The 12,748-nt window shown below is 41.5% G+C and overlaps 1 protein-coding gene across 3 annotated transcripts in view; it reads left to right on the top strand.

Moving 5' to 3' along the window:
* The window catches only part of CACNA2D3 (calcium voltage-gated channel auxiliary subunit alpha2delta 3), a 2,334,275-nt gene that overhangs the window by 1,049,169 nt on the left and 1,272,358 nt on the right, over positions 1-12,748 (top strand). The gene's annotated exons all lie outside the window — the stretch shown is intronic.

Genomic DNA, 12,748 nt, shown 5'->3' on the forward strand with positions numbered 1-12,748 from the left:
ACGTTTGTGGGCATCTGCATACTCCATTGGCAAGGACTGGAGTAACTTTCCTTGCAGGATTGGAATAGGAACTAATCACCACAAGTTTTTGGGTGATATAGGAGAAGGGATTTCTACATGGGCATGGATATTTCCCCCATGGAGAATAAAAGATGCATTTGCTCTACTTCCCCATAGTATCTCATGAGAGATACTGCATTACTTTCCCAAAAGTATACCTATGTCTTACTATTAGAATTGATGGTGACTTGCAAAAAGTAGTAGATCTTGTAGGCGTACTTCTACAGGATGCAAATTTACTGCTTCGTACATGAATAGGCAAGTGTCTTTTATTTATGATTACATGAGTCCGGAGAGACAATCGAGGATGTCTCTAAAGCAGACCGAAAAAAGTAAAAAATATAAGTCACATGGTTATTCTGCCGTTTTTCATTTTCTATGTATTTAGTACCATAAAAGCACAAGTCTAAATAGTCATGTAGGTCATAGGCTTTACAATGGTTAGGAAATATTTGTTGTCAATATCACTATTGGTCATACATTTTGGGGGCATGCACACTAGGCTTTCTTTCTCTATTTAGAGCTTTTGCTTTTGGTTGTTTTCAATGAACATTATGTTCTTTTCACCAAGTCTTCAGCAGCACCTTTGATACAGAACTCACCGGAAAAGAGAGGGTTATTGGCATCCCAGTGTATCAAAACCTTTATGGGCTAATCCATTGTTTTCCTTTCCAGTTTTAAATGCTATAGGTGGTGCTTAGTCTCCTGCTCAGTGTTTTCAGCTGAACATCATACCAAAAAACATTGCAAATATGATGCCATTTTATTGATATTTTCCATTCTGACAGGAGGCAAAACCTTTGTTAATTCATCTTGCATTTAGTACACAAAATGTAATAACAGTAATAATACTAATAACTGAAAAACAATTGTTTTTGCGAAATGCTGCTAATGTGCTCATCCAAAGGTGTTTTACTTAAATGAAGTAAAGTAGATTTTTTTTATATCAAATTTTTATTGGGTTTAATATCACACGGCATCATACTCAAATAGAAAGATCACATCTGTGTCAGAACAAACCATGAAATAATCACAATCATGGATGGATAGCAGCATTATCATCCCAATGGTAGCCCATGATATGCCCACCAACCACCCCATACCTTATCATGTTTTTGGGGACAGCCTCTTGTCTCATAGAATGTTTTTTCTTGGTGTGCACACCAGACAACTCCCTTCCCCCAGACCAACAGGGAAGGAAGCTGTGGTTGCCTCCAAATAAGGATAGTGTCCCCCATAGCCACTAAGGAGGTGACTCATATAAAGATCCTTTCAGCTTTGGGCCCCAGCTGCCTCTAGGAGACCCAGCCGGGCCATCCAGGGACCCAAGTCTATGTGGCGGCCCATCACCTATGAGATCTTGTGTACCATGCCATTCCAGAAAGGGTCGGGCATGCCCAGACCACATGAAATAAGTCAACGGCAGGGAAGGAACTCCTCGAGCATGTGGCCTGCATCACAAAGCCCCTCCGCTACAGTAGCTAGGGGTCAGATATGTCACGTGAAGATAATAATTTGGATCACCCAAAGTTCACTCGGGGCCAAGCATGCCTCCCTCCACTCATCATCATCCAACACTCCTATCCAGCCCTCCCATCAGAGAATGAGGAAGTTATCTGGTACATTGAATAACAGGCAGCAATAGATCACAATAGAAGTGGATTTTAATTGAGAGCCTCCCATATGCACCTCCATTTGATCTGCTCGTTTTCATTTTACTGGACAGTATGAGAGTTTCAAAAGCTTCCTGCAAGGACAACTAACTTGTGGCGCATTCCTTACAAGTGCATTCTTTATGGGATCTCATCCTGGAAATCCATTTGAGCTTATTATGAAACATAATTGAAAATCCTAAACATGCTTCTTCTAAAAGCCTCGCGTAGGAAATTGGGTTGCTGGTTGAGGGGGAATGAAGCCCAGCTCTAGCAGTAACCACTATCTCTATCAGGGTGAAACACCAGCAATCCCCAAATTAACCTGTGCTTAACCGTCTGGTACTTGGCACAAAGCAGTTAGACTTAACCTAGAGGCAATGTGTAAAGTATTTATGAGGCACTTCAAACAAGACTAAAGTAAAAACAAATCAAAAGAAAAATCCTGCATCATTTTTGGAAAATAGAGTAAAATGTAATAAATTACTTGAGAGCAAGACAACAGAAATCCAATCAGTGGAACCGGAAATATGGAGTTCTAAAGATTTAAGTGAAAATAGTGCCTCCCAGCACAAAGCACCAACTGTGAATGTCTGGTTGCTCCGGACTGTAGCAAAGACACAAGTTCAGGCCGACCATGATGAGGTGCGGGTCCAATACAGGGACAGTGTAAGGCCCGCTAAACAAAGTATCTTAAATACTGGATGTGGAGCATTGCAAGATCTCACATCGAGGATGTGTTGCGCAGCTGTTGTTCTGGGGTAGCTGCAGGGCAGAAATGCGAGGTCCTGCATCATTATCGAGGATGAGGTTGATGAGGGGCCTGCTGTGCAAAGTCCAGCATTGAGGATGCGTTGTCCAGCGACAGTTCTGAAGAAGCTGCGGGGCTGCGATACAAAGTCCTGCGTCATCATGATGATGCTGTCAATGAGGTGCTTGTGGTGCAACGGCATGAATGAAGGTTGCGATTCACAGTGGTGGTTCTGAGGAAGCTGCGGGCTGTGATATGAGGTCCTGTGTCACGCAGTGGCGGTTCTGAAGAAGCTGCAAGGAGATGCATCATGCTGCATCCATTCTGCCCACAGAACCACAGCTGGGCTGGTAGAGCACCTTCAGGCCTACTTCCAAGGGCCCAGGGCTGGAGTGGCACCACTTGAGGGGCAGAAATCACAGCAGTCAGAGTCCAGGTGCTGAATTCAAGGTGGTTGGAGCCTTTTCTGTCCCTGAGTGGCAGTTTCAGAGCTGTGACTTAGAATCCAACTTTGTCATTAAAGAGGGTTTTAAATTACAATTTGAGGGTTAAGACTGATTTGCCAATGGCTGGGTCCAATCTGGGGTGACATGGTGAGCAAAATAACAATGGAATAAATCCAGATTTCTGACTGAGGGTGAGTGTTTAAAAAGTTTCAGCACACCATCAATTTAATTTATTTTGTGATGTTCTTTATCTTCCTCCAGAGAAGAGCTCTTAATGTGTTACTGTGATTTCTTCTGAATGCATTTACACCATGGCAAGGAAGGGATAAACACAATTTCACTGACATGTATTCTTGATATCAATCACACCATCCAAAAATGAACATATAGAATCATAGATGGGTAACATTGAATTACAGGCATATTTTTCACCCAGGGGTTTGGTAGGCATGAAATAGACAACGAAAGCGAAGCTTGAGTTGTCTATGATGTCACTCAGAACCCCAAGGTGAAAAACATCCCCGTAAAACTTTCTACCCATCTATAATGTTGTTATGTATGGCCCCAAAATCGTCTGCCCCTGCTTTCAACTGCTATGCAGTAGCAGAGGAGTAATCTGGGAGTCACACATTACATGGCCTCTGTTATTAATCTCTGTCCCAAAAGTAAAAAATTTTTTTAAAAAACTTACCAGCCACACTTGACCAAACCCCACCACCTTCCATGCCTTCCTTCCCCCTCCTACAGCTGCACTTTCTGCCTTCAGTCACAGCAGACAAGCAGCGGTGCACTGACAGGCTCTCAGGGAGGACTGTCAACCTGGTCTGGAAGGCATTTATGCCATCCCAAAAGTGTGTAACCAGTTTTGTTATCCACTGTTGCTATGTCAGAGCAGTGGGTTATTCTGACACTGAAATAAACAATAGAGGATCTCTATGATAGTCACACATAACAAACAAAGAAGTGGCAATGAAACCTTAGCCTTAGTTAGTTTTGTGAAATGTGTGCTCTAGTGAGTTTCCCTGTAGAAATAAACAAAACTTAGAATGGTGCCCTAAGTGATGATATGGAAAGATCATATAAAAAAGAATACAGGAATGGAAAGTGTAAAACATCTCTGCCAAAGTGTTAGGAGACTACTGCATTATTTTCATCCTGCAACAACAGTGCTTTAAAATACATGATTTTAAGAGACCATGTCCATGTTTGTGAGGTTGTGAATTGGAATGCTTGCTCCCACTTGTATACCTGCTTCCATATGATATATTTTCCCATCCACTGTATAGTTACCCCTCCCACCCCTATATCATAGTTCAATTTCTCTTTATCTTGCCTCCAATCCCATCTTCTTTTCTTGCAACCCATGCCATTTAAGGTGCTGACCATATGCGACTACACCCCAATAAATACCTTTAATCTTCTTCTTCCTTCTCCCCACTATACTCTCCATCATCCTGTTTTATTTCTTCAACTTCTGATCCAGCTTCTATGCCCTATTCACACTCCCCGTTCCTACTGTGCTCTCCTCCTTCCATCAGTCCTAAGACCTTCTTACACCCAACCTACCTAAGCCCCACCTGCCACATCCCTCCATCCTTTACCCATGCCCCATCCCTTCAACTGTGATCCTGAGAACCTCTTACTCCCATTCTTGCTTTTCTTCACCATCTTAAGACCCTTTAGTACCCCTTTTTCAAAGCCTCACATTCTTCACCCAACCCCCCATTCTGTCCTCTACCCCTTGGCCTCACTGTTGTTTGCCCCTCTTAACATATTTTTCACACTCTTTCTAACCCCGCCACCTAACTCCATCAAATCCTCCTCAACCTTCTGGAGTCTGACGGTGAGCTTATTTTACCAGTTCACTTAACCTCTCTTTTACTCTTACTGACTCATACCACTATCAGTCTGGAATTCTCCTCTATGATAGGTCAATTAAAAGCATTTGCATGAACATCCATGATACCAAAGTCACAAAGATGCTGGAAAGAATGCTGGGAAATAGTCTGCCACTAGCGTTCGAAATAGCATTACAACCCATAATCTTGTGTCCAATGTGCCACATTAGATGGAGAATAAAGAACATCCATGGTCTCATCTTGGCAGTAAAAATACTTGTCCTTTTCATAACAGAAATCTGGCTAAGTAATGAAACGGCAACAAGACAACAAGAAAAGAATGAAATACAGCTTTACAAATTGTACCTTACTGTATGCCTAGGTTAATCATTCCTTCAGAAAATGGATTAACAATAGATTTCAGAAAAATCATTACCCACCACCTGCTCCAACACCTCTGCAGCCTCAGAATCCTCACATATCCAATGCCTAAATTCTCCTAGCCACTCTTCATTGCTCCTCCTGATCTAATTGCCCACTGCACTCAATTCAGTGTTTTCTAAGAGTCCTTCCTCAACTCCATCACCCTTGACAGCACCAATGTATCCATTATGTGTTAACTCAATAGTTGATCTGCAAATTCAAACCACTGCAAACTATATCCATCATGACAAGCTTAGAAGCCCCTAAATGTTATCAAAGGGCTCTGGTCTCCGTCCATTTGTACTCAGACACGCACACAGTTTCACAACCTTATCTTTACATTGGAACCTATAGTATCACCTCAAGCCACAACAACGTCTACTTCTCCTTGACACATCCACCCAATCTTCTCAAATACTGAGACACTTTTGAGACCCTGAAAGGAACTCCCCTTCGATTCTATTCAATCAAAGCTTGCAGAGTCCATGCCAAGCAACCCTGAAATGATAGTAAAGCAGTTTTACCTTTGTCTGCTTCCAGGCATTTTATTTCTCTCTAGACTAATGTAAGGATATAAAGACAGTTAAGTGCAAGCATCATTTCTAATGCTATTACAAAATATATTAGCCCCCTATCAAGTTAAAGTTTTCACTACACAACCCGTGTTTCTGCAGCAACCTGCCCTTCAACAGAACTAGGCAAAATCATTACCATACATGAATTCCAGAATCTAATAGAATGGTCACAAAACACGTTGTAGCATTATTATCATGCTTCTTAAACCCCAAACTAACCTCCTTAGTAGAAAACGACAGATCCGACCCCAAACATTGACCATCAAAGAACGTAACCCTTTCCCAGAAGTCAAATAGTCCAGAGCACGTATGAAACATATGGAGAATGTCTGCTGCCCTCTGACCACATTTAGAGCAGCATGTCCTATCCCCGCCCCCAGTGATAGTTTTGTGACCATTCCATTAGCTACTGCACGCCTTTGCATTGCGAGGGGATGGATTAGTCCTAATCCTCCTACCTTATCAGAACTCCTCGCTCTTTTGTCAGATATCTAAGAAAAAGAACGGCTGATGGCGAAACAAGATCTATCTGCTGAATGCAAAGATTCGAACGAATATGGAGATACTTTAGCACTAACTAGGGTATTTAGCACATACCCATATACTTCATGTTTGGATTTAAATGTATTTGTACTTCTGTTCTGCTTTTTTTCTTGCATTCTTTTTGACTGTATTGGTTTTGTCTGTCTCTCTTATTTGAATTTGAATATGATGTACCTTTCGTCAAGAAAATTAGAAAAAAAGAATTCCAGAATCTAGACTTCACCTATTAAGGAATATGCACTTTTTTGAATATTCCATCCGTTTTTTTCGAGAATATGTTGACATTTTTGTTTTTTGGAACTAGGAGATTGCTAACTAGCTTTGTTGCATTTGCTCTGACCCTAAACACGGTGATAAATTGGCTAAAAACAAGTGGGTTGCATAAATGTAGATAATGTCACAATACAATGACATAAAAGTTCGAAGCCACATGTAAGATGTAGTGTAGATTTAACCAATGCAAACAACTTTAAAAGCACATCTCCAAGAATGCCACTGCATTTCACATGTCAAAGAAAACTTTCTTTTGATTTATATAAAAGCCAACTTTTATCATCAGCTAAATCACCTATACCTAGTTACTATAGACCAGTCAGATTAGGACTAAAGTATTACATGCCAAATATTTAGACTAGTTTGTTATGTGGGCACAACAAATGTGCGAAAAATAAACAGATAATGTTGGGAAACATCCCATGTACTGTTGTAATATTTACCGGAATCTAGGACAGTTGTGAACACAAACGTTTATCATCACTTACTTCATCTAAATATATATGTTGAGTTTCAGTTATATTACACAGCAAAAATTTGTTTTAAATAAAAGTTTCTATTAAAGTATTTGCAGTGCTTATGTTTTGTAGTGGCTCGAGGCTGCATTACCAAAGGTGCTAAGTTTAATTTAAAACCATGCAGCACTGGCCAGTGTACACCTTTGGAAATGTTGAATAGGCAGGCTTCTGAATCTTGGCCAGTGTTCCTTATCTGAAAAAAAACTGAATTTCACACTCAGGTGAACCCATGTGTGGCAGCAGTAGCATTAGCAGCAAAACTGAAACTGGAGATTATTCATTAACTGTTCTGCTTCAGGCCCTGTTGTGGCCCCTCAGTTGGGCTCCACATCGGTGACCCATCTCTGACTCTCACAGCTGCAGGATCCAAAGACAGTGCACTGCTGGTGACTGTCTTGAAGGTACTATGCCCCTCATTTGTCCTAGGAACCCAAGGAATACAAGTTGGACTATGTAGAGGTAGCTGATCCACCAATATACTATTAACCCTCCCACCTTGTACAGTTTTGGGTTGTAACCTCTGCCCACTCCCAAGGGCCCAGCACTAAACGAGTAGATGATAGGATAAAATAATAGACTGTGTAATGGAACCAAAGACCCTAAACAGTGGGAAGGAGAACTAAAGACAAATTGTGATCAGCAATGGCATATAGCACCCCATTTTCATATATAATACTCTGCACTCACCTTGTGTTACAGTGTGATGACAGAAACAGATGGGCTCTGATGGAGAGGCTGGGAGTCTGAAATGCCCAGTGTGGACTCTATGCATCTCAGGCTGAGAGTTGGTGATGGAGGCTGGGCAGACATTGGTGGGCATCAAGAAATACTAGGCAGCTGTGCTCCAGGACAAAGGCACCACATCACTGTGTACCACATGTCCACTACATGTGTAGTGCCGCCACAGGATTGCACTGCACATAGTCCAGGCAGAAATCCATTCCCATATGAGTTTAGATATCCCACCAATGAAAACGTGGCAGAGGTCAACGACTTGCACTTTGCACCAGTGATGAAATCCTGTGGCAGAGTGGAGTCATGAGACAGGACCATTCAGCACAGCTATATTGATATGAATTATGGAGAGTTCCTTCTTAACTGCAGGGGTGGGGTCTCAGACCCACAGTGCTCAGTTCAGTGCACAGTGTGAGTTAGCAAAGCCCTGTGTTCTTCAGCACTAACGCAAATCCTCCGAGCTATTGTACAGTTAGCTTTTTCAGGTTACTTATCATTTGTTCTGTTAAACAATTTCAGGGACGCACTGGTAATCAAAACAATTTGTTCATCTTGGAGCCCACACACTCTAACGCTGCACTAAGAGAATGGGAATTGTATTTTTAAACAGTTCATTTTAAATGTCTTAATCTTATGCAAATAAAAGGTATGGTAAGGACACAACATGCGAATACAATTGCTGATACAATTGTTGGTATTAATGAGAACAATAGGAACATTTCTAATCTTTTGCATGTTTAATGTCATCCTAGACCCTAATGCTATTTTTAAACCCTACACTAATTTTGTAGGCTAACAATTATATATTATTCCTGTACTTAGAATAGATTGCAAAATATACTTTTTGAAACAGCAACTCTGGGTGTGTATAAGAGTTCTGCCACAGAGAAACAGACTTGACCTTCAGCACAGCTGTTCCCAGCTTCAGCAGCTGGCTCTCCCAATATATCTCTCCGATTGAGAGTGAAATCGGGATTCGGCAAATCAGAGTGACCTCTGGCGATAATCTCATGATCAAAGTCCTCTCCTAAGTAATCGTCAAAAACTCAGGTTTCTATAGGACTTTGATCACTAAAGTTTTCAAAACAAATCAGAGTTTGAGACATTATCTTCTTAGACTAAACTATCACAGCCTAATTTACAATAGCTTAACTCCATGTGTTTACATTAATGGGCAGTGCCATGTTGGATTTGAACAGCTATAGGGTTCTGTCATTATGGCAGGTGCGTAAAGATGTGTGTAATCAATCAACCAATCAATCAGTATTTGTATAGCGTGGCTGCTTCACCAGTGAGGGACTCAAGGCACAGTGGGGTCCTGCTGCGGAATTCACTGCCCGTTCCTATTGGTTGAACATCCAGGTCTTGAGGTCCTTCCTGAACTGTTGGAACAACAGAGCTGCTCTGAGGTGTAGGGGGAGAGTGTTACAGGTTTTAGCCTCCAGAGAAGGGAGAAGGCGCTGTTCGCCCGACAGATGCGCTGGGTAGCTGCTAGGAAGAGGGATCTGTAACTGAGTTTCCTGGTGGCTTGGTGAAAGTTCACTTGTTTGTTGAGGTATGCCAGTCCTTCGTTGTTTAGTGCCTTGTAATTGTGAGTGAGCAGCTTGAACTGGCCTCTATTCGCAACTGGTAGCCAATGGAATTTCCTGAGATCAGGGGTGATGTGTGTCTGTCTGGGGTGGTCGAGGAATAGTCTGGCTGCTGTGTTATGGGTGGTCTGGAGTTTCCTCAAGGGTCGCTCGATGATTCCTACATAGAGGGAGTTGCCATAGTTGAGTCTGCCAGTGGCGAGAGCTTGTGTGACAGTTCACCTGGTGTTGGGCGGGTGCCATCTGAAGACCTTCCTGAGCATTCGTAGAGTGAGGAAGCAGGCAGAGGAGATGGCGCTGACCTGCTTCGTAATGGATAGCTGACTCTTGAGGATGATGCCAAAGTTACGGGTGTGTTCAGTGGGTTTGGGGGTAGGGCCCAGCTCACGTGGCCATCATTTGTTGTTTCCATAGGGTGTCCTTGAATTTCCCGAAGATGTCGTGTCTGTGTTGGGTTTGAGACAGTTGTTCATTCCGATTGCCACATCCTTCATGCATTTTTGGAACCTGTCTTTGATGGTCATTGGACCAGTTGTCAGGGAGAGGATGAGTTGGGTGTCGTTAAGAACAATGTCAGTCTAAAGTGGAAGATAATAACAATAATATAAAATGTTTGCCTTCACTGCAGGCGTCCATGTGACATCAGCAGTTTACGTGGAGAAGGAATCTTACACTTTCCAATACAGATACTATTTGAATTAAGAATAAAGCAAACTTTTGAAAATAAACAACTTGAGATGGGAACTATTGTAGTGTTCACATCAATATGAGTGACACTCTCATGATGTTTTCACAAATGAGTGTCACCTAAGGTGTAAAGTGTCTACCATGCCATATATTTCTGAGCAAATTTGAAGGAGAGGCGCCCTGCAATGGCCCAGGAAATATTTGACTGTGACCTTGGACTGCCCCTCGTAGAAGAGATAGAAAGACTCCTGGTCCCCTAAATACATGCCATTGGAGGCTGCCAGCACATTCTATTCATTGGCACAATGTAAATGTTACATTACAAAACTGATGTATTTCTCCATCTGCTCTTTGTTCAGCCAGTGTCAGTAGCTACAGTGAAGTCTCTGGCTCTCAAATCACATTCACAGTGATCAAAAACCTACTGGGAAAGAAAGACTTTGCTATCCCAAAACAGACCACATTTACCTCACTTAAGGAAAACCATCTCAGTTGGCCTTCACGTAACTGACTTTTACTAAAAGGTTTAAAAACAGACTTGTTGGTAAGAAAGTGCCAGACTGGATCAGCTACCTGCTGGATTCAAACATATCTGGATTCTTCCGCAATCATGGAATTGAGTCATCACACCTACTGATACAGGAATATAACATGAAAGCTGTGCACAGCTTCTAGCGATGATCCTTTAGTGTGTGAGTTACGCCAATATAAAGCATTTCTAACAATTATACCTATTTCTTGTGAGATGTTAAACCCAAATCCTCTATTTCAGTAGCAATGGACAAAGTAACACGTTTAACGTGTTGCAGAGTATTGGTATAAGCCTACAATATTTGAATAGCTGCTCCATCTAAAGTGCATATTTTACAATATGACAATCTAACAAAAATGCACTGGGCAACAGCTATGGATATATTTCAGGCAATCACAAACCTTCTTCTTATTTTTACCCAAACTAAGAGAATTGAAATAGAACTCAATACGAATGAAATGTTTTCTCAGCCTGGTTATGACAGTCAACTTCATTTGAGCAAACATAAATTAAAGGTTGTCAGCCAGAATCATGATTACATGACTAATGGCTTGGCACACTTCCATGTTTTCAGACTATGGGCCGATTTAGAGTTTGGTGTAGAGGGTACTCTGTCCCAAACATGATGGTGCACACGGTCTATCAAGCCCTCGGTTGGCCCACTCTATTTATAGTTGGGAGAACCTTCATCTTCCCAGTGGCAGTGCCCCCTCTGCCTTCAGACAGCATACTCCGAAAGGCTGACAGGGAAAACAAGGTGGTAACTGATATTAAGAAAAGAACAATGACCCCCTCCACTCACAAAAACAAACTTGTGCTTTGGGAGTTTTGTTTTTGAAAAAACAAAATTCTTGAGGCACATCCATGTGAGAGACAGCGGCTGTGCACTAAGGGCCAGATGTATCAAAGGGTGTTAACCATTCTGTGTCTATGGGGAAATGTGTTCCTACATATGGCCTTAAACTTGCAGTTCCTCTGAAGGTATCACCTTGACAGCAGTTGCTCTAAAGGCATGGAGATACCGCTGCCGGTGACCACTAAATAAAAAGGCCAGTAGTCCATCAGCTTGGCTGATGAAATGTCCTCTGCCACGCTGATGGACAGCAGCCCTCCGACGAGCTTTAAAACAAGCTGTTTGTTTAATTTGGTAATGAGATAATTTATCTAAGTTTAGGATGACTATATGTAAATGTAAAAGTGCATACTCAGTGTGCTTAAGACCTTTTAGATCTCGCTGTGCATGTGAAATAGATGATTCTGGGAAAATCACTTAATCTCCCCTTGCCTACAAAAATAAAATGAATGTTTCCTTGTGTAATGTAACTGGTGCATATGTAAAGCACTCCAATACCTTTGGGTCGAGTTCGCTCCATGTAAAACTTAAAAATAATTTAAAATAAGAATACGATGGCTCCCTTAAATGTATCAAAACAGTTTTGTACAAATGAACAGACTAGTCCTTTGTTAAGGTCGTACACTCCTTTAGAGATGTTTAGTACTTATCTTGCATATTAAAACAATCCCTTAACCACCAGAGAGTTGCTTGGAATCTTCTGTTAAAAAACACAATTTAAAAATAAAATATCTCTCAATCATATTCGCTGGTTTTCATTCAACCAGATTAGAGTGTCTTGACATGTTTGTGTTTGGCCATTATAATACTAGTGAAACTTATTTCAGGACAAACTTTATTCAGCCATAATTTGGCAACAACTAATTTTATCTTAAATGCTATCACGTTTTTCCTTACCATTAATACCACATTGTCAGAAGTGGCAACAAGACTAATTCAAATACTCTTCCCTGGTTATTACTTCTGAAAGTGACAATGGCTCACTGCATCGGTGCAGTTTAGATTCCCCTCAGAGTCGCATAGATATGGAAGGCAGCAAAAGGGTGCACACAGTAAAGCTGAAATAACCTTTTTAATTGGGTGCCTGGAAACACAAAGGTTCCCTGAAATGATTTATTACCACTGGCGATGTTTATCAGAGACTCTCAATCTCCTCCACTCGCTCTATTGTCATTATGTCTCCTTGTTGGGAAGGATTGGTTTCACTGTACACATGGGTAAATGAATTCCACAAGACCTTTTCTGCATCCTTCCTAACCCATGCAATTCAGCG

The sequence above is a fragment of the Triturus cristatus genome, chromosome 9 (genome assembly GCF_964204655.1).
Source record: "Triturus cristatus chromosome 9, aTriCri1.1, whole genome shotgun sequence".
In the NCBI taxonomy this organism is placed as follows: Eukaryota; Metazoa; Chordata; class Amphibia; order Caudata; family Salamandridae; genus Triturus; species Triturus cristatus.